Source organism: Zingiber officinale, chromosome 2A (assembly GCF_018446385.1).
Source record: "Zingiber officinale cultivar Zhangliang chromosome 2A, Zo_v1.1, whole genome shotgun sequence".
Classification (NCBI taxonomy): domain Eukaryota; kingdom Viridiplantae; phylum Streptophyta; class Magnoliopsida; order Zingiberales; family Zingiberaceae; genus Zingiber; species Zingiber officinale.
In genome coordinates, this window is record NC_055988.1 from 30,834,602 (window position 1) to 30,857,006 (window position 22,405).

Sequence of the window (22,405 nt, forward strand, 5' to 3'; positions counted from 1 at the left end):
ATCCAGGAGCCTTCTGTTCGCGGAATCAGCCCTCAATCGATCCATGGATCGATTGAAGATCCCATATCGATCCATGGATCGATCGGAGTTTCTGATTTCGCCCTGAAACTCTGATTTCAGCACTAGTTCGTGCCAAAATCTCACACAACAATTATACAACTACTAATAACTATTCTATCATGCATTGGGCAACATTCAAGACATAATATAATGCATGTTCACTAATTCATACCATTAACCATACTAGAATGCGAAGCATAAGGAAACAGAGAACAAGACTTTAATAACTAGACTTGCTACAAGTTCTAATGCGTAGTAAAATAAAACTAGATCCCTAGGATCTTTATTCCAGTTCCTGCCACACACATCCTCAACTGCACAGACCTCCAGCCTCCACAGCTAGTCCATTTTCCTTTTACCCGTATCTGCAGTATAAGGAAAATAGTATCTGTAAGCTAAAAAGCTTAGTAAGAAACCATCTACCTCACTAAAACATGCAACGATGCAAATATGATTTTAAATCATGCTGTTTGAAAGGATATGCTAAGTATACTGAATAAACTAAAACATGGCATGGCATATAAGCATACAATCATGGCATATCTAAAGCTGAACATAAAGTCATCATGCATATTCACAGGGAAAAACTAAGCTGATACTAAGAACTGAGCTACGCTAATACTGAGCTACTGCTAGAACTGTACTGAATTCACGAACTAATTTGTGAAAGGTTGAAAACCATATACATATAGTAAGTGAAAATACTAAACATGCTGCTGATGGACTCGGCAACTGTACGTGCTATGCGCGCATCTCTAACTAGACCCGGGGTTGCAAGTCCCGAATTTAGTAGAGCTACTAGGTTATCTAAACCTAGGGACCGACTATGGGAGCCCAGCCCAATGGATATCTAATCCAGTACAGTGCCAACTGAAAAGTAAAATACTGAGTATAGCTAAACTGTTCTAAACTGCTGTTTCTAGGTTATCTGAACCTAGAGCTAGGTTGTCTGAACCTAGAGGCGACTGTGGGAGCCTACCCATTGGACCGTAGTCCCATATAAGCTAGAATAAACTAATGTGTTGTTTCAGATGCTTCTAATACATTCAACTGTGCTAAAAAAAATGTCTAAGTTGCATTCTTTTCTAAGCTGGTCATTTAATCGAACACCTAGTGTGCTTTAACTCCCCTCTCTATTAGGGAGACTACCTTTAGGCACCCAACAGCATCTAAACCTCCAACTGAAGGAGAAAGGACGTGTCCGGCCCATCTAAAGGTACTCACTAAATCCCTAAACCTGCAAGGAGGGTTAATTACACCCTATGTGTCGAAAACATACGCATATAACTAAACTAATGCATAGAAAATCAAACGGTAGCTATTATACTGCAGGTGAGGGGTTTCTTACCTCCTATTCGTAATTTCTTACGATTCTATTCGCTAGAACTCCGGTGGAGATGATCTTCTCGACGATCCGCTCGCGTCTACGTGTTCTTCTCGCGAAGGGGGTCGTCCTCTTATCGAAGATCTCACCGGAAGGAGTTCCCTTGGCCCTTGGGGCTTGGTGTGCCGTGCGTGAGGAAGAGGAGGAGAAGGGAGAGGCGGCGGTGGTGTTGGGTCTCGGCGTGAGGGTTTTGGAGAGGGAGGGTTGCCGAACCAAAACTTAAACCAAACCAACTTAAGTTCTTAATTTATATTAAGTGGGTAACTAAGCCCAACTTAAATATAAATATAAATGTTTCCCTTCTCTTTCAGCACGGCCCTGCTGGGTTCAACTGGTTACTAGCATTATCCCTAAGCCATAGGTCTCGGGTTCAATTCCCGCTTAGGTCGTTTTCGTTTTCTAATTATTTTTGCTACTTCCGCTACTCAGAAAATTCCGGAAAAATATCTAAAAATTCCAGAAAAATCATGGAATAATTCTAATGCAAGTTTGAGAATTTTCGGGCGTTACACTCCCATACCCAAGAAAGTCATGTGCCTCACCATGCAGTCCTAGAAGCCAATTTGGAAATTAATATTTAATTAAATTTATAACATAGGTTGATTTGGATCAATAGTGTTAAGTTCCGCTTGCGATCTTAGTCTAAACCATTAAGAACAGATAAGTTAAATTTGGAATCAATAATGTTAAGTTCCATTTGCGATTCCTAATTTAACTTCTAAAGAACACAATAGGTTGTTTAGGAAAGGTTCGACACTTATACAAAATTTTTGTACAGTGGAACTGGTACGATCTTCCTAGGACCAACCAACAATTGGTATCAGAGCTAGGGTTTGCCTCTGTGTGTTTGGTTTTCAAATAGATTATGCACATGTCATACATAATTTAGGCAGGATAATAGTAGGATGTGTTAACTTTGTGGTTGCAGGCTCTATCTATTATGGCATATAGATATTGTGTGTGATTGGACCCTTGGACATGTCAAGGGTATTATTTTGTGTGTGCATGATTGTATGTATTAAAAACATCAGGAGCTGTATTAGTTTTAGAATTTTATTTTTTTTGTTCAATCTAGAATATATGTACATTCCTTTATGGAATATAGGATCAATATATGTAAAATTCTATTTTTGTCACGGATCATATCTTTGCAAGGCGTGGTGCTATTCGAGGACTAGAGGCATAGTGAAATAAGAAGAAAGATAGATGCGAAAACTTGACATGATGGCGGTGGCTAAAGATGGTAGCAACTAGGGTTGGAGTATACTGAAGATAGTGATGGAAAATGCCATAATAGTTGGAAAATTAATTTACATATTTATTGCTTTTATTTACTGTGATGTGTGTGTGTATGTATGTTTACATAGTTAAAATTCCTCACCTTAAATAACTAAGTGGGAGAGAGATTTTCAGATAAATTCCACGGTCTCCATTATTTGTTTGTAAGTGATGCAATAAACTTACGTGTTGGCTCTGAGTGCGTCCCTCCCCATCGGATGAGTTTGTTTGCAGATCACTAGATCAAACTTCCATTTTGGATGGTTATAGGAAATTAATTATGAGTGTGTGATCTTCCCCATCAGAAGGGGTATAATCTTATTTAATGGACTAAGTATCAAGTAATGGTATACACTTAGGCACATTTAATAGTATCCTTCCCATCGGAGTCACTGCTATTATTTGTATGGCCGAAGGAAAACCAACTATTAATTTGTCATAAAGATAGGTTGACAAGATAATAAAATTAAAACCCCCTCTTACAAATGTTGAGATTTTGTATATGTCCACACTATCGTGGCATACAAAATTCACAGTGTTTGAGAAAATTTTATTTGTCAGGTTGACAAGATAATAAAATTAATGGGTAAACCCCCTCTTACAAATGTTTGAATTTGTATACGTCCACACTATTGTGGCATACAATATTCACAGTGTTTGAGGTAATTTTTTTGTCATAAAGATAGGTTGACAAGGTTATTAATGGGTATAACCCTCCTCTTACAAATGTCCAATTTTGTATACGTCCACACTATTGTGGCATGCAAAATTCATGGTATTTGAGTTGTTGGTGAATTTAAATGATATTATTTTGAGGAATCAATATTATTTTAAATTCAAAGTTTTGACCAAATATTTGATTAGAGATAAACCAACTATTAATTTTATTTGTCATAAAGTTAAGTTGACGAGATAATAAAATTAATGGATAAAATCTCCTCTTTGATTTTGTATACATCCACACTATCGTGGCATGCAAAATTCATGGGGATTTGGTCTTGACCAAATATTTTTGTGATTCTTAGGATTTCAAATGTTAGTCAATCCCCTAGCTATTATACTATAAGATAGACTTAGTGGTCCCAATTATAATGATTGGAAATAAGGCATCGACATTAAGGTGGACTGTCTTCTTAGAACTAAGAACAATAAAGGTGTATTTTATTCATTAGTTGTTACATGTTTAGTGGAGTTATCTACCGGTACCTGGTGTGTAGATACGGGAACCACTGATCATGTCTGCAATTCATTGAAGGGGTTCCAGGAAACCCGACAACTATATGAAGGGGAAATCACCATCTACATGGGCACTACTGCAAAAGTAGCAGCTGTTGCAGTGGAAGATGTTTATCCTCTGATAGGAATAAAAAGTGTATTTTGAGAAAATTTTCTTTACATACTAAGTTTAGAAAGAACTTGATTTCAGTTTCTAAACTATCAAAGAATAGATATTCTGTTTATTTTGATAACAAACTTGTTATCAAGAAAAATAGGGAAGTTATCTGTTCTGGTATGTTGGTTGACAATTTAGAATCTAATAACTCCCACGATGCAATAATGGAAATTAATAACACATCTTCTAACTTTAATAAGAGAAAGCAACCTTCGGAAATGAACCAATCATATTTTTGGCATCTAAGGCTAGGTTATATTAACTTGAGTAGGATTCAAAGGATAATAACCAATGAACTCTTGGGTTCATTGGTAGTGGAAATCTTTCCAACCTACGAGTCTTACTTGGAAGGAAAAATAACCAAGAAGCTTTTAAGTCTATGGGGTATGGAGCCAAAGATATGTTGGAATTGGTTCATTCTGATTTGTGTAGACCTTTGACTATCCAGGTAAGAGGTTGTTTCAAATATTTCATTTCTTTTATAGACGACTATTCGAAATAAGGATACATTTACTTGACGCACCACAAGTCTAAGTGCTTTGATCAGTTCAAAGAGTACTAGGCTGATGTGGAGTAATGTCAAGCTAAAAATATCAAGACACTACACTGAGATCGTAGTGGCAAGAACCTCTTGGGAGAATTTAGGAGTCACTTATCAGAAGTTAAGGTTCAATACCAACTAACTGCACCTGGTACACCCCAACAGAATGGTGTAGTAGAACGAAGGTATAGGACTCTTATGGAAATAGTTAGATCAATGATAAGTTATTCAGAATTACCAAAATCCATTTTGAGGATATACATTGGAAACGGAAGTGAACATAGTACCTTCTAAGTCAGAACTCTCTACTCCCATAGAATTTCAGAATGGGCGTAAGCTTAGTCTGAAGCATATTCAGATTTGGGTGGTCTAGCACATGAGAGACATTGATAAGTTGGACAGGAGTTCACTTATTTGTAGGTTATCCTAGAGAAACGAAAGGAGGTTTATAGTCCTAAAAATCAAAAGGTTATTGTTAGCACCAATGCATGATTTTTAGAAGAGGACTATGTAATAAACCATAAGCCCATAAGTAAATTTGTTCTTAAGGAAATAATAAAGGACACGTTTAATCTAGTACCAACTGTACAAGATGAAATATCACAAGAAACTGTAACATGTATCACAGATGATACACAATTGCAGAAAGTGTCTCGTCGTAGTGGGAGAGTTGTTAGGCAACCTAAAATATTCATATTTTGGGAGAGTATTTGGACTTGATCCCTGGTGAACATGAACCTAATTCCCGGACATATGACGAAGCGCTCCAAGATAAAGATGCAGCATCTTTAAAAAGAGCAATAAATACAGAATTAAAATATATGTATTCTAATAAAGTCTAGGAGCTTGTAAAACCACCAAATGGTGTAAAAGCCATTGGGTGTAAATAGGTCTACAATAGGATCAGAAAAGATGGATAGACAAGAAGGTGGAAACTTTCAAAGCAAGGTTTGTTGAAAAAGGAAACTTTTTCACCGGTAGCCATGCTTAAGTCTATCCGGATTCTTTTCTCTATAAGGACTATGAGATTTGGTAAGTGGATGTCAAGACAGCTTTCCTTAATGGAAGTCTTGAAGAAAATATCCATATAAAGCAACCAGAAGGGTTCATCGCAAAGGGCAAAGAGCATCTTGTGTGCAAGCTCAATCAGTCTATGGACTGAAGAAAAGCTTCAAGGTCTTGGTTCATCTGGTTTAATGAAATAATCCAGACCTGTGGATTTATTCGGTGTCTAGATGAGTCTTGTGTATACAAGTAGTGTGATGGAAGCATGGTGGTATTTCTTGTACTATACATAGATGACATTTTTGGTAGTTGGAAATAATATCAAAGTGTTGTCAGAAGTAAGGGTATGGTTATCCAAACAATTCAATATGAAGAACTTGGGAGAGTGCACACATATTCTTGGGATCAAAGGGATCACAAGAAAAGAATGTTGTGCGTATCCCGAGCTTTATAATATCCTAGCTCGTTTAAGCATGCAAGACTCCAAGAAAGGTTTTCTACCTTTTAGACATGGAGTAAACTTTATCTAAAGAGATATCTCCGAAAATATCAAAGGAGATAGAGGACATGAAGGCAGTTCCTTATGCTTCGGTTGTAGGAAGTCTAATGTATGGAATGTTGTGTACGAGACCGGATATCTATTTTACCGTGGGCATGGTTAGAAGATATCAAAGTAACCCAGGACCAGGACACTAGACTGTTGTAAAGCATATACTAGAGAATATATGCTAATTTACAAGGCAGATATTTTGATCCCTGTGGGTTACACGAATTTTGACTTCCAATCAGATAGGGGCAATAGTAAGTTGACCTCGGGGTTTTGTGTTTACTTTAGGAGGTAAAGCCATAACAATGAAGGAGTGTTAAGGATAGATGTTTTTCGGTCTCCACCATAGAAGCTGAGTATGTGGCAGCCACTACGACAACCATAGAAGTTGTATGGCTCAGAAACTTCATGATGGACTTAGATATGATTTCTGGTTTGTCAAAAAATTATTACAATTTATTGTAATAATAGTGGTGCAGTAGCAAACTCGAAGAAAATATAAGTCCATAAGACAAGTAAACACAATAGAGCGCAAGTACCACCCAATACAAGACATTGTATAATGAGGAGAAGTTGTTGCCGCCTAGATTGCATTAGGTGATAACCTGTAGATCCTTTCACTAAGGTCCTTAAGGCAAGAGCTTTTGATGGGCATGTTGAAGGGTTGAGAATCAGATGTATGGCAGCATTTATGGCAGCATAGTCTCTTAGTATAAGGATGCTCCCTTAAAAGGAAAGATATCAAAATTTTGGAAACCTTTCCTTAGTATAAGGATGCTCCCTTAAAGGAGTTATTTAAGGAAATTAAATATTAGCTTTCCTTAAAAGGCTTTGTCTAGGCGGTGGTGGATGCTCCCATACCCAAGAAGGCCATGTGTCTCGCCATGCAGTCCTAGAAGTCAATTTTGGAAATTAATATTTAATTAAATTTATAACATAGGTTGATTTAGATCAATAGTGTTAAGTTCCTCTTGCGATCCAAGTGTAAACCATTAAGAACAGATAAGTTAAATTTGGAATCAATAATATTAAGTTCCGTTTACAATTTATAATTTAACTTCTAAAGAACACAATAGGTTGTTTAGGAAAGGTTCGACACTTGTACAAAATTTTTGTACAGTGGAACCGGTACGATCTTCCTAGGACCAACCAACATATATTTCATCTTGCACTGTTGGTACTAAAGTAGGCATGCCCTCTCTCATTTCTTTTAGAATAATTTCATTCATGGGCTTATGGTTTATTACATAATCTTCCTATAAAAATCGAGCATTGGTGCCGACAATGATCTTCTGATTTTTAGAATTATAAAACAAACCACCTTTCTTTCCCTTAAGATATCCTACAAACAGTCAAACTTCTGTATGTGATTCCAACTTGTCAGTATCTCCCTTCAGCACATATGCTGGACTGCTCCATATTCGAATATGACTCAAACTAGGCTTACGCCCATTCCACAATTCCATGGGAGTAGAGGGTACTGATTTAGAAGGTACCATATTCAGAATGTACACTGCTGTTTCCAGAGCATATCCCCAAAACGAACCTGGTAATTGTGAATAACTCATCATGGATCTAACCATTTCCATAAGAGTCCTTATTCCTTCGTTCTGCCACACCATTCTATTGGGGTATACCAGGTGCAGACGGTTGGGATTGAATCTCGACTTCTGATAAGTGGCTCCTAAATTTTCCTAAGAGGTACTTGCCACTACGATCACACCATGGTGTCTTGATACTTTTACCATGACATTTCTCCACATCAGCCTTGTACTCTTTGAACTTATCAAAGCACTCAAACTTGTGGCACATTAAGTAAATGTACCCGTATCTCAAATAGTCATCTATAAAATAGATGAAATATTCGAAACCACCTCTTACCTGGATAGACAGGACCACACAAATCAGAATGAATCAGTTCCAACACATCTTTTGGCTCTATACCCCTTGGCCTTAAAAGTTCTCTTGGTCATTTTACCTTCTAAGAAAGATTCTCAAGTTGGAAAGTTTTCCAACACTAATGAGCCTAAGAGTCCATCGGCTATAAGCCTTTGAATCCTACTCAAGTTAATATGACCAAGCCTTAGATACCAAAGATATGTTTGGTTCATTTGCGAAGGTTCCTTTCTCTTATTAGAATTAGAAGATGTGTTATTAATTTTCATTTGTTGCTTTATGGGAGTTATTGGATTTAGAGTATATAAATTGTTAGGATCGATGATCGCGGCTAGAGAGGGGGGGTGTGAATAGCCGACCCCAAATTCTCGTTTCTTTCTACAATTATAGTTAGCGCAGCGGAAATAAAACGAATAGAAATGAAAGCGGAAAGATCAAACCTCAAACTCATCGATGTAACGAGGTTCGGAGATAAACTCCTACTCCTCGGTATGTCTGTAAGGTGGACGAAACCTATCAATCCGTCGGTGGATGAGTCCCCGGAAAACCGGCTAATAAGAACTCCTTCTGGGTGGAGAAACCTCACCACAATATCTCTTGCAACAGCAAGAATGAAGTACAGAAATACAGCAAGAAATACAGACAATATGAATGTAAAACACCTTGCTTGCCTTCGACTGGTTTCCGTTGACGAAGCAGCAACTTCACGGAAGAACAGCAGCAGCTGACCAGCCGGGGAAGCTCACACCAAGCTTCAGAAACAAAGAGCTCAGCAAAGCTCAAATCACAGTCTCGTGAGAAAGAGAGTTCACTTCTCCTTCGTCTACTGTAGAGGTCTTATACCTGCACCTACGAAGAAGACAAAGAAGACACAGAATCTAGCCGTTGTGTCGCAACGGCTAGTGCGTGGACCGATCAGGCTGAAGCCTGATCGGTCCAGATCCTCTCTGATCGGTCTTGGGGACCGATCAGGACCTGTGCTGATCGGTCCCCAGACCGATCAGCACTCTTCACAGAGAACTCGCCCAAGTTCTCTGATCGTCTCCTGATCGGTCTGTGGACCGATCAGGGTGCATGTGGATCGGTCCACAGACCGATCCCCTCCTTTTCTCTTTGCCTTCTGTTCGCTTTCAGATCGGTAACATACAGTAGCATACTGTTTGGTTACTGATCGGTCACCAGACCGATCAGATAACCCAGTGTATCACTGGATCGATCCACTGATCGATCCAGAGCTCGGTTTTTGCCCAAACCAAGTCCAAACCAATACCCGGTCAACCTTGACCTGTTGGTACATCATGCTTAGCATCCGGTCACTCCCTTGACCTGCTAAGACTCCCCACCAAGTGTCCGGTCAATCCCTTTGACCCACTTGGACTTTTCTCTTCGTGTCAAGTATCCGGTCACTCTCTTGACCTACTTGACCTTCTCAACACCAGATGTCCGATCACCCTTGATCCATCTGGATTTTCCCTTGCCCGGCTTCACTCACCAGGACTTTCACCTAGCTTCACTCACTAGGGTTTTCACCTGGCTTCACTCACCAGGATTTCCAATCTGCCCGGCTTCACTCACCATGACTTCCAAACTGCCTAGCTTCACTTACTAGGACTTTTACGTCTGTCTGGCTTCACTCACCAGGACTTTCCACATCCGGTCCAGAGAACGAGCTACCGAGCCCTCTCTGACCACAGTTCGGAGAACGAGCTACCGAGCCCTCTCCGACTTCCATCTGGTCCAGAGAACGAGCTACCGAGCCCTCTCCGACTTCCACTTGCCAAGTTCCCATACTTGGACTTCTCCGTGCCAAGTCTCCATACTTGGACTTTTCCCATGCCAAGCTCCCTTCTTGGACTTTTCCCGTGCCAAGCTCCCTGCTTGGACTTTTTCGAGTCAGGTCAACTCACCTCGGGTCAACCAGGTCAACCTTGACCAAGGGTTGCACCCACAACCTCCCAAGTTTCTGTTCTTGTCAAACATCAAGATACAACTTGAGTCAGGTCAACCAGGTCAACCTTGACCTAAGGTTGCACCAACAATCTCCCATCAAAATACAACTCTTCTGTTCTTGTCAAACATCAAAATACAACTCGAGTCAGGTCAACTCGAGTCGGGTCAACCAGTTCAACCTTGACCTAAGGTTGCACCAACATAAATTTCCTACTAATGTACCATAACATATAATAACCCTATTCTTTTTGATAACTACTTTGTCATCAAAGAAACAGAATATCCATCCAAAAATAGTTTAGAAACTGAAATTAAATTCTTTCTAAAAGTTGGTACATAAAGACAATTTCTTAAAACCAAACTTCTATTCCTATCAAATAATAAGTAGGCATCTCCCACTGCAACAACTGCCACTTTCGTAGCATTGCCCATGTAGACCATTATCTCTCCCTCATATAGTCGTCGGGTTTCCTGGAACCCCTGCAATGTATTGCAGACATGATCAGTGGCTCCTGTATCAACACACCAGGTACTGGTAGATAACACCGTTAAACATGTTTCAACTACAAGAGAATAAGATATACCTCTATTGTTCTGATTCCTACGAGGATAGTCCGCCTTCCAATGTCCCGACTGCTTGCAGATGAAGCACTTTCCCTTTAGCTTCTTCACTCCAGCTTTAGGTCCAGTACCTAGAGATCTTTTCACCTTCTTTGTTGAGCCAGCTTGTTTCTTCTTCTTCTTGCCTTTCGACTTAGAAGTAGAAACATTTTCAGCAAAGTGAATCTGAGAACTATGACGAAATATACCTTCTGCTGCCTGAAGTTCTGTCAGAAGTTCCACCAACGTATAAGCCCTTTTGTTCATGTTATAGTTCAAGCGGAACTGCTCAAAACTTCTGGGTAGCGTTTGAAGAATAATATTGATCTGGGTTTCCCCATCGATTTCAGCTCCAAGGATTTGTATTTCGTTCAAATAAGTCATCATCTTTAGGATATGATCCCTTACGGGTGCCCCCTCTAACATGGTGGTTGTCATTAATTTTCTCATTGCCTCTTACCTAGCAGCCTGATTCTGGTGTTCGAAGAGTTCCTTGAGATTGTTCATCATATCATAAGTAGTTGGCAAGTCCTGATGTTGATGTTGCAGCACATTTGACATTGAAGCCAAAATGTAACATCGCGTCATCTCATCTACTTTTACCTATTTCTTATGATACTCAATCTCCTCTTCACTAGAATCACTATTAGGCGCATCAGGGCAGGTCTCTAACAGTACAAATTTATAGCCTTTAGCAGTTAGGACAATGTCCAGGTTTCTTTTCCAATCGATGTAGTTAGGACTAGTAAGTTTGTTCTCTTTTAGAATAATAGTCAGTGGGTTGAAAGCCATCCTAAGAATCACAAAATAAACTTTTGATCAAGACTCTAAATTTAGAATAATATTGATTCCTCAAATAATATTATTTAAATTTACCAATACCTCAAAACACCGTAAATTTTGCATGCCACATTAGTGTGGATGTATACAAAATCAAACATTTGTAAGAGGAGGGTCTTACCCATTAATTTTATTATCTTGTCATCCTAACTTTATGACAAATAAAATTAATAGTTGGTATTTCTTTGGTACCACAAATAATAGCAGTGACTCCGTTGGGGAGGATATTATTAAATGTGTCTAAGTGTATACCATTACTTGATACTTAGTCCATTAAATAGGATTGTGCCCCTTTAGTTGGAGAAGATCACACGCTCCTAAATAATTTCCTATAATCATCCATAAAGGAAGTTTGATCTACTGATCTGCAAACAAACTCATCCATTGTGGAGGGAGGCACTCAGAGCCAACACGTAAGTTTGTTGCATCACTTATAAACCAGTAATGGAGACCATGGAATTTATTTACTAATTCCTCTCCCATTTAGTTATTTAAGGTGAGGAATTTTAACCATGCACACACATATCACAGCAAATAAAGCAATAAATATGGAAAAATAATTTTCCAACTATTATGACATTTTCCATCACTGCCCTCCATGTGCTGCCAACCCTAGTTGCTGCCATCTTTAGCTACAGCAATCGGGTCAAGTCGCCGCATCTATCTTCTTTTTCCACTGCGCCTCTGGTCCACAAATAGTACCACGCCTCGCAAGGATACAATCCACGACAAAAATAAAATTTTACATATATCGATCTTATATTCTACAAAGGAATGTACATGTAATCTAGATCGAAATAAAATGTAAAATCCTAAAACTAATACAGCTCCTACGGTATTTAATACATACAATCATGCACACAAATAAAATGCCCTTAACATGTCCAAGGGTCCAATCACACACAATCTCTATAAGCCATAATAGTTGGAGCCTGCAATCACAGAATTAGCATATCCTACTATTATCCTGCCTAAATTATGTATGACATGTGCATAATTAAACTGAAAACCAAACACACAGAGGTAAACCCTAGCTCTGATACCGATTGTTGGTTGTTACTCGGAATATCATACCGGTTCCCCTGTATAAAAATTTGTACAAGTCCTGAACCATTCCTAACAACCTATTATGTTCTTTAGAAATTAAATTTGGAATCACAAACAGAACTAAACATTATTGATTCCATATTTAACTTATCTATTCTTAGTGGCTAAGACTTGGATTGCAAACGATGTTTAACATTATTGATCCAAATCCACCCATGTTACAAATTCAATTATATATTAATTTCAGAGATTGGCTTCCAGGTAAACATGATGAGACACTAGGCCTTCTTGGGTATGAGAGCATCCACCACTTCCTAGACAAAGCCTTACAACGAAATTCAATATTTAATTTCCTTATAATAACCCTAGGTTTAACCAAAAAGAACAATTGAATCACAAGTTCGAAAAATAAAAGAAACACAAAATCGAAAACATAAATTTGATAACCTAGATTCATTAGTCTCTTGTGTTTGGTATTTCAAGATCTAAATAAAAGGATGAACTAGTTATGATGCGGACACTAATAACTAGTTATACCTTTTATAGCTTATAGACCTCAAGATCTTCTGTCGTATTCCTCTTCTTATCTCGGACGTCATGTGCGCGACGATCTACCGAGACGAGAATCCACCCAACCTTCCTTCTTCTTCAAGCAAGAACTTTGGCCACCAACCAAGCTCCAAGGGATGCAAAGAAACAATGCCTCCTATCTCTTCTTCTTCTCCAAGAAAAATTCGGCCACCAAGATCTCTCCAAGAAGATGATGCCACCGGCCACTTAAGAAGAAGAATAGGGGAAGAGGAAGAAGAGAGGGCCGACCACCACAAGGAAGAGAAGAGAGGAATACTAGATGTATATTGTTATGAAGTGAGGCACCTCTACCCTCTCTTTTATATTTCTTGGTCTTGGCAAATAAGGAAAGTTTTAATAAAAACTCCCTTATTTTCTTTGCCATAGAAAGGAAAATTTAATTGATTAAAAAAATTTCCTTTTCTCTATCAATGTGGCCGGCCACCTCAATTCCTCCAAACAAGGAAAGTTTTAAACACAAAATTAAAACTTACTAATTTGTTTCCGGAAATTTTTAAAATAAAATTTTCTCTTTAAAAATTCCCTTCATGGTTGGTTATAAAAGGAAACTTTTTATAAATTAAAATTTCTCTATTAAAACATGTGGATGATTACAATAAGGAAAGTTTTCTCAAAATTAAAATCTTCCTTTCAATCTACAAATAAGGAAAGATATCAAATCTTTTCTCTTAATCTTTTGTAGAAACTATAAAAGGAAATATTTAAATTTTAAAACTCACTTTTAAAACCATGAGGATGATTACAAAAAAGGAAAGTTTTATCAAAAAATTAAAATCTTCCTTTTAACTACAAATAAGGAAAGATATCAAACCTTTCTCTTAATCTTTTGTAGAAAGCTATAAAAGGAAAGATTTAAATTTTAAACTTTCTTTTAAATCATGGCTTCCACATGAGGAAAGATTTTAAAAATTAAAATCCTTTTAATTTTATTGTGGCCGTTCATCAACTTGGGCTCTTAGTTAGGGCCGACCACCTACTTGCTCCATCAAGGCTTGATTTTGGCCGACCCCTAGCTTGGGCTCCAAGCTTGGCTTGGACGACCACCTTAAGATGGGTAAGAAGGTGAGTATTGGTGGGTATAACACTTTATAAATAAAAGGCTACGACAGGGACCGAGAGGAGGAATTGATTTTGGTCTCCCGATGAACTTGAGCTTCCCGTGTTGGCCCGAACACCCAACTCGAGTTCATCAATAATAACTCATACCACTAAAGAGTTATTCTTGAACTACTGCACCAATCGCATATTACTATACGAGCTCCTTCTTATCATGAGTGTGTTAGTCTCCCTGTGTTTAAGATATAGAATGCCCACTAATTAAATGAGTTACTGACAACTCACTTAATTAATATCTAGCTCCAAGAGTAGTACCACTCAACTTCATCATCATGTCGGACTAAGTCCACCTGCAGGGTTTACATGATAATCCTTATGAGCTCCTCTTGGGGGCATCATCAACCTAGATTAGTAGGACACAGTTTCATTCTATAATCAATAACACACCATATAAATAATATCATTTCCCAACTTATCGGGCCTCTTGATTTATCGAACTAAATCCCACCCTTTGATAAATTAAAGAAATGAATATTGAGTATATATGCTTGTGATTATATCATGATTAAGAGCACACACTTCCATAATAACAGAGGTCTTATTCTTTTATGCAGTCTGTATAAAAAGAACTTACCTTAAATGGTCCTGCTCAATACACTCAGAGTGTACTAGTGTAATTTTATAGTTAAGATAAACTAATACCAAATTACACTATGACTATTACAATGGTTTGTTCCTTTCCATCTTAGTCGTGAGCTAATGTTTATAATTTATAAGGAATTGATAACATGATCTTCTGTATGTGATACCACACACCATGTTATCTACAATATAAATTATTTGAACAACTACACTTAGCATATAAATGTAGACATTTGACCAATGTGATTCTTTATTTCAAATAAATGTTTACAAAAAGCTAGGATTTTAGTATACACTTTAACACGTGTTCGTGTGAATATCATAGAGGGGTGGCCGCTTGATCGCGCTGAGATCTGCATCCAAAAAAAAGTTGTTGTTAGGATTGCAAAGGGCACACAATAAATGTATACTTCTCATGTAAAACTTAGTATATATAGTTTTATCCTTCGCATGGATATTCTGGAAGAAGATCTAGTTAATTTTTTCGCTACGTTTCTGCATGTTTAGTGTGCTAGATCCCTACAGTGGTATCAAAACCATTTGCGAAGGGATATACTAAGTTGTTTGATTTTATATGTGATTGTTACGATTCTATAAGTGTACGATTTCGTCGTCAATAATATATAAGATTTATCGAATCCACAGGGACTGTTGATTAAGCACTAGAGATGTCGCAAAGTGAGTTATCTAGACGGTTGAAAGTTGGTTTTGGCGCTTGCAAACTAACGAGAGTGATTTAAGAGAGAAGGAGAAGGTTGAGAAGAAGAAAGAGGAGAGAGAAAATTGACCTTTGGAAAAGGGACTCTAGGATTTCGGTTTCATTATAATACTAGGAGATACTACATGGATTGATTAGTTTCTATCCTCTATGTCCATGCTCTTGCAGGAAGTTAGATTGGTCGGTATCCCTAAGTATCACGTAGAGACGATTCCTATGAAATCCTATAATGGTTAACCCCCCTGTCACGAGGGTGCCTCGGTAGATCACTGGGATACACATCTAGTAAATAACAATAAGGATAAGGGTAGTGATTTGGTACGATTTCCTACTTCCTTATAGAGAAATTGCCTCTCCTTTCAAGAGAATATCCTAGACGTCCGTGAATGGGTTACCCTTGTCACTAGGGCGCCTCAGGTGTATGATCTAGAGCACTCTCTCTACGAGAGTGGCAAATCCTAAGGGATTGTTTCTCCTTTTAAGGGAACGTCCTAGACGTCCGGAAAAGGTTACCCCTGTCACTAGGATACCTTGGTCAATATGCTCTAGGGCATCCCCTTTGCGTGATTAACAATCCTCCACATCAATCAACAAAGCATGCAAAGAAATATAAATACGTCACGCACACAATGCATGAACATGGCAATAACATGTCATTAAATAGAAATATGACGAATCTACATAGCATCTTCATCACATTACAAATACTCCCTAATCCCAGAAGAGGAGATCTACTCCATTGTGAGAGAGGAACAACCCCAAAACATAAAGTAAAGCACACTTACAATCCTCGATGTGAGAATAAGGGGAAGAAGAGATGCTGCGGAGGTTTCCAATGTCTTGGTGATGCCTCCTTGCTCTATAGATGGACGGAACGTCAAGAGATGATGGTGAATGAAGCTCTAGGGTTTTCCCCAAAGGGGAGAACCTTTTCCCCAAGGAGGGGCGGAATCCCAAACCCCAAATGATCCAAGAATAGGGTTCTTGACCCTTTTATACCTCCTCCAAGATGTCCAGGAAAACCAGGATTACAGGGGTCCGGTAAACCGAGTTTTTCACCCATTAAACCAGGTTTTCTTGTGATTTACCCTGAACCAAAGTTGTATATCTTGAAATTATCTTCAATCTGATACTTGGATCGAGCCCTGGTTCCAAACTAGACAAAAAGTTATGGCGGTTCAAAGTTTGGTCTGCGGTCTGGGCGGAGGTCTAGTTGAACCCGCGGTTGGGAGGCACAACCGTGCCATTTAGCACGGGCAGACAATGCTTTCTCTATGTTAGATCTGAAGCAAAGTTGTTGATCTTGAAGTCAGCTACGTTTTGGTATAAAGAACATCTTGAAACCCCAACGGAGCGGAAAGTTATGGCTAAATTATGAATGGTCTGCAATCTGCCTAGAATTCAGCACAGCCCTGTTTTGGCGTGGCACGGCCCGTGTTCTTCATCACACGGCCGTGTGGAATCCACACAGCCTCACACACCTTCTTCTCGGGTTGAGTCGCACGGCCATGTGGCACTCACACAGCCGTGACCTTTTTCTTCTCTGCCGAGGTCACATGGCCGTGTGGAGTCACACGACCGTGACCTTTCTCTCCTCTGGATCGTTGGCATGGTCATGCCATTTGGCACAGCCGTGTTGCTTGGGATAATGGCATGGCCATGTGGGGGTACACGGCCATGGCCCTCTTCAAATATGGATTCCAGGCACAACCCAAGCTCCTGTGTGTGTTTTTGCTCCATTTTCACTCCAAATAGCGTCCTATCAATCAAAACAAGCAAAGAGTAGATCTCCGAACAAAATATAATGGAAGTATGACATTATAATGAAATAGGGTGCAATAAACATAGATTATGCTAATGAAATGCAAGTAGATGTGCATCAAAGCATGAATAAATGATCATAAGATCTACGCACATCACACCCCCAGACTTAAACCTTTGCTTGTCCTCAAGCAAAACCCGCAATCTAGATTTATGTGGTTAAATAGTGCATCATAATCTCTAGCAAATCAATCTAATCCTATCAGATGACTTCATTGGTGAGCAAGATACACAAGTAGTTTGAGTATGACCTAAGTAGTAGTCCTCCGTGCTCAGTGCGAAAGTGACCTAAATTTATCAAGTTTCAATCCCTAAGTCTAGTCAATCCGTCATAAAATTGTGTTCCTTATGCTTTCGGTGATAGACACTTACCTGACATACGCAAGGTTCGTTCCCCTCAAAAATGCTATGCATCGTCTACACAAGGTCTCAAAGGAATACTCAGTATCAAGAGAAACATAGCATTCATTTCCCCAGTAACCTAACTCGGTCTCAAAGGGGTGAATTGCTAGTTTCCACTCATGACAACTATTTTTTTATCCCTTATTTTTTTCTTTGAATGTTTGCAAAGTATCAAACTTGAACAAACCTTCATTTTTTTTTTTTTTTTTTTGGGATTGATTTTTCCAAATGAGCTTACATGATCTGAGTTTATCTAGTAACCAAAATGTAGTTGAGAGGTCACCATAGAAGTACAAGTACTAGTCCAATTCTATGAATCATGACTATTTTAGAGTTATCAACCATCAAAAATAGACATAGTGTACAGAGATCCTAAAATAAGGCCAATACTCAAACTCTTGTAGTAAAACATTGCTCACTTCATGCTATCATAGATAGAAAAAGATAGATCACTAAACATACTAGCACCATAAGTAACACATAAACCACATAAAATCTAGAATAGACATGCTAGTATTTTGCATTAAGGAACAAACAATCATGATATGATGAAAGATGCAACTAGCAAAAATTTTATTATGCAAAAAGAAGAAAACAAAAACAAAAACTAAACTAAACCAAATGCATCTAATGCATCCCCCGAGACTTAAACTTTTCATTGTCCCAATGAAAACTAGAAATGTAATGTGAAGGAGATTTATGAAGTTTAGAGAAGTTACCAAGTGATAAGCTCCAAATGGTTGGCATTCATGTTTTAAAATACTCCTCTAACTAATGCTCTCATTCCTCCACAACTTTGAATTCTACAAAAATAAGATAGACAAGAAAAATTAAGTAGAGGGTATGATTTATTATCAATGAAGTAAAAAGAAACTAGAAAGAACTAAAGACATAAAAGAAAACATGGAAAATGAACTCGGGTTGCATCCCAAGAAGCACTTGTTTAAGGTCATTAGCTCAACCACCTTATTAGATTCATCGAAATCTCGCTCATGAATGGGTAAGATATTTCAACACCCTCCTACCAAAGGCTCTTAATATGGAGAGAGCTTTCATCAAAGGAGCTACAGAGTAAAGTATAACTCTCTCCATCTTCGTCTTCTTTGAAGTTCTATCAGGTGGTCGAAGATGGTTCAAACCGAGCTTCCAATTATAGGCCCCATGAAAACCTACACACCCAAAAGAAAGGCAAACCTCCCACAAGCATGTAATATACGAAGGAACTAAAAGCGTATTAGTATGAATTGAAAATGTATCAAAAATTGAATCACATCCAACAAAATCAATTATAGGTACTGATCCTGTCCGAGAGCTAAGTCAACGGATGTCGGGGAGGTGGTGCTCTCTGTTGCCTTCGTGTGGTCTTCATGATGACGTGGACCTCCGGCGAACCTGCAACAAAGTCGAGCTGGGAAGGGGTTCCCAGCAACGACCCTCCGACGCTCAAGTCAGGCAACGAGGAGAAGCAGAAACATAGTAACGAAACTGTGGCTACAGTAGATGAGTAATGCATACCTCCGCTAAAGTTTGGGGGTCCTTATATAGGACCCCTAGGAGGCGCGTGCACGCTTCTCGAATCATGCACGATTTCCAAAAGCGTACCTCAAAATGGATGTGTCAGAAAAGCGTGTCTGACACCATACCACAACCGTCCGAGCATATCTCTGACGTGACAGTGGAAACTTCCACCGTACAATTCTCTGTCTGGTCAGATCGCCGACCATGCTGTCTGTCGGCGGCACATGTCTCGAGAAGGATTCCTTCAGTTGTCCCCTTTGTCTCCTTCTACACCTTTTGTCTGTTACCGTGCCGAGCGGGTGAGCCGCTCGGCCATATATTCGGATGAGTGTGACCTTCGTTGCTCCACGGCCTGGCCGAACGAGTCGGGCGCTCGGCGTATCAGCCATCATATGTGAACTCAGGAACGTCGGAAACCCAATCCGCGGGCGAGCTATTTCCGCCTCAATCGGGGCGCTACCCCGGACGGTCGACCAGGCGACCTCCCCGATTTGCAGGGTCCTAAGGTTGACCCTCTAGACTTTGACCTCCGCGTGTCATTGACCCCTACCTGAGTGGGCCTCCTTATCCTTACCACCGGATCACGTGCCTTCCCTTCAAGTCTAGTCGAAGGAGGCGACAAGTCCGACTGACTGGACTATGGGTTTGGTGGCCCCACCGCTGCTCTGCCGCGGAGGTAGGGGCTTCTCTGCCCAGGCACTTATACTGGTAGCATGCAGCCGCTCGGCGACCTGCCTACTAGAACTTAGAAAAATTTTACTCACCAATGATTTGTTTGTCCGACCCAACGGGGGTCAATGTTGACGTCCTCAGGATCTCCTCGGGATTTGTGCAAATCCTCGCCATTAAGGCCGAGCACGCGGCCACAACAACATAATGAGGCTCATTAAATATGCTCCTATGAGCGGACGACGCGTGGCGGCGCCGCCTCAACCGCACGATTAGCCCGTACTATTGATGTGACCTCATGCTTTTTCAAATTTTGACGATGAGATCTGATCCTCGAACTGGGCGACCTGGATCCGACGGCTTGGAGGGATCGAGCCCAACCTGCATAAAACCTTCCTCCTCCTCCTTCGCCGCATTCTGCTGCTCGTGTTTTCGAAGCCTCTTGTTTGCGTTAAGTGCTCCGGTGAGTCGCTCCTCTGCGTTCTGGTCATTCACCTTCTCCTCTGATCCTCATTTTCTCTGTAAGGACTCTCTGCCAATCTCTTTTTTGCTCTCTCGCGCTTTTCTCTGCCTTCTAGCGGTGCTCGCGTTCCTTTGACATTGTTCCGATCACCTTCTCCGTCGCCCCTTCTGTTTTTCTTTGGATTTTGCTCTTCTATTCAGGCAATGGTCAGTTCTTCTCAACCTTCAAAACTTGCTCCTGGCCCGTGGTATACGACCATGGAGTCATGGTTCATCGTGCGTGACGCGGAGAGCGTGGAATGTTGGGTTTTTCGGGCCACAAAAACCGCGTTGCGGAAACCCCGAAACCCCAACCACCGGATCCGTGCGAAGATTAAAATTTCGAAAAACATTACGAGTACGAGTTTCTTACACTAGTTCTAAACTAGATATACAAGGAGAAGGAATTTACCCTTAATGCGAAGCCCTTCGCAATCCCGCTCATCCTCGGTTCGCCAGATCTCGAAAGTGTCAAAGTAGACACTTCTCTATGTGTATCCACACAAGCAAGAGATGGAGAAGAACCTCTAAGGATGTGCTAGCAACCTTAGAGATCAGTAATGAAGGAGAGGGAGAGCAAGAAGAAAACTAGAGAGGAAGAAGATGATGGAGTTACTCACCAAGCACACAAAATGCACTAACTCCTCATCAAAAGTGGTCGGCCACTTTAAGGGGAATTGTAACCCCCATGGGATGCCAAGAGTCACAACTCTGGGTAACTCCCATGAGGTGGCATTCCACTTAAGCAACCATGATGATGTGGAGCATCATCATTGGACCACTTAATGCCAACTCACCAATGAGGTGGCAAATGGTCAAGTCAAAATTGACCCTTCATCTTCCTCTCAAGTCAAGTCAAACTTGACCACTTCTCTCCCTTGGTTGATCTAATCTAACCATTGGTTCAAGTCAATTTTAATTTAATGAATCTCTATTTATTAAATTAAATTGATTAAATGAGTCTAAGTCCAAATTAGACTCACTTAACACATGAACCAAATTGAGTCCAACTCAATTAGCTTACTTTGGATTACTCTTAATCCAATTTGGTTCATCATATGAACCTAATCAATTAGGTTCATCAAATGAACCTAATCTCCATCTAATTGCCCTTTGTGTGTGACTCTATAGGTTCTTGTAACATTGGCAATGCTCCTAAACCCATTTAGAAGCATAAGTAATGAGCGGTATCTAGCAACACATCATTACTACCCAAGTTACAAGGATATTGAGATCCAACATCACCTTGTGACTACCAATTGTGACTCCTCACAATATATGACATTGTCCTTCTATCCTAGACATCTAGATTGATCAATGTGAGGCATAGACCATGTCATCCTCTAATCAATCTAAATCTTGAACTCCAAGTAGACTCACTCAATCAAATGAGCTCAATATCTCATATTGACTCATTTGGACATGGCTATGCACTTAGTGGTCTCACTCTATCAAGAATATCGATGTCACTCCCGTCATATAGGAGGGATAGATCCCATCTACATCACTCACATCCCTCCGCATAATTTGTTACATACCCAGTAATCGCCTTTATAGTTCACCCAATTACGGGTAACGTTTGACGAAACCAATGTACGTAACTCCTTATGTAGGGAACCATGGTGACTTCAGGTCCAAGGACTAGTAGTCATACTAATAGCCACATGAGAAAGTATACGACACTCATATAACGATCCATGATACTTTCTCATGGCGGGTCATTCAGTATGCATTCTCCAATGCATACTCATGTGTCAACTTGATATCTCCATATCCATGACTTGTGAGATCTAGTCATCGAGTTGACCTACATGCTAGTCTCGTCTGATTAACATTGCCCCTGAATGTTAATACTTGACTAGGAACGATTAAGAGTAGTGTTCCCTATATCATCTCACTATCAATTCAACTAACAGAATGATATAGGTAAGAACCCTCTACTCAAG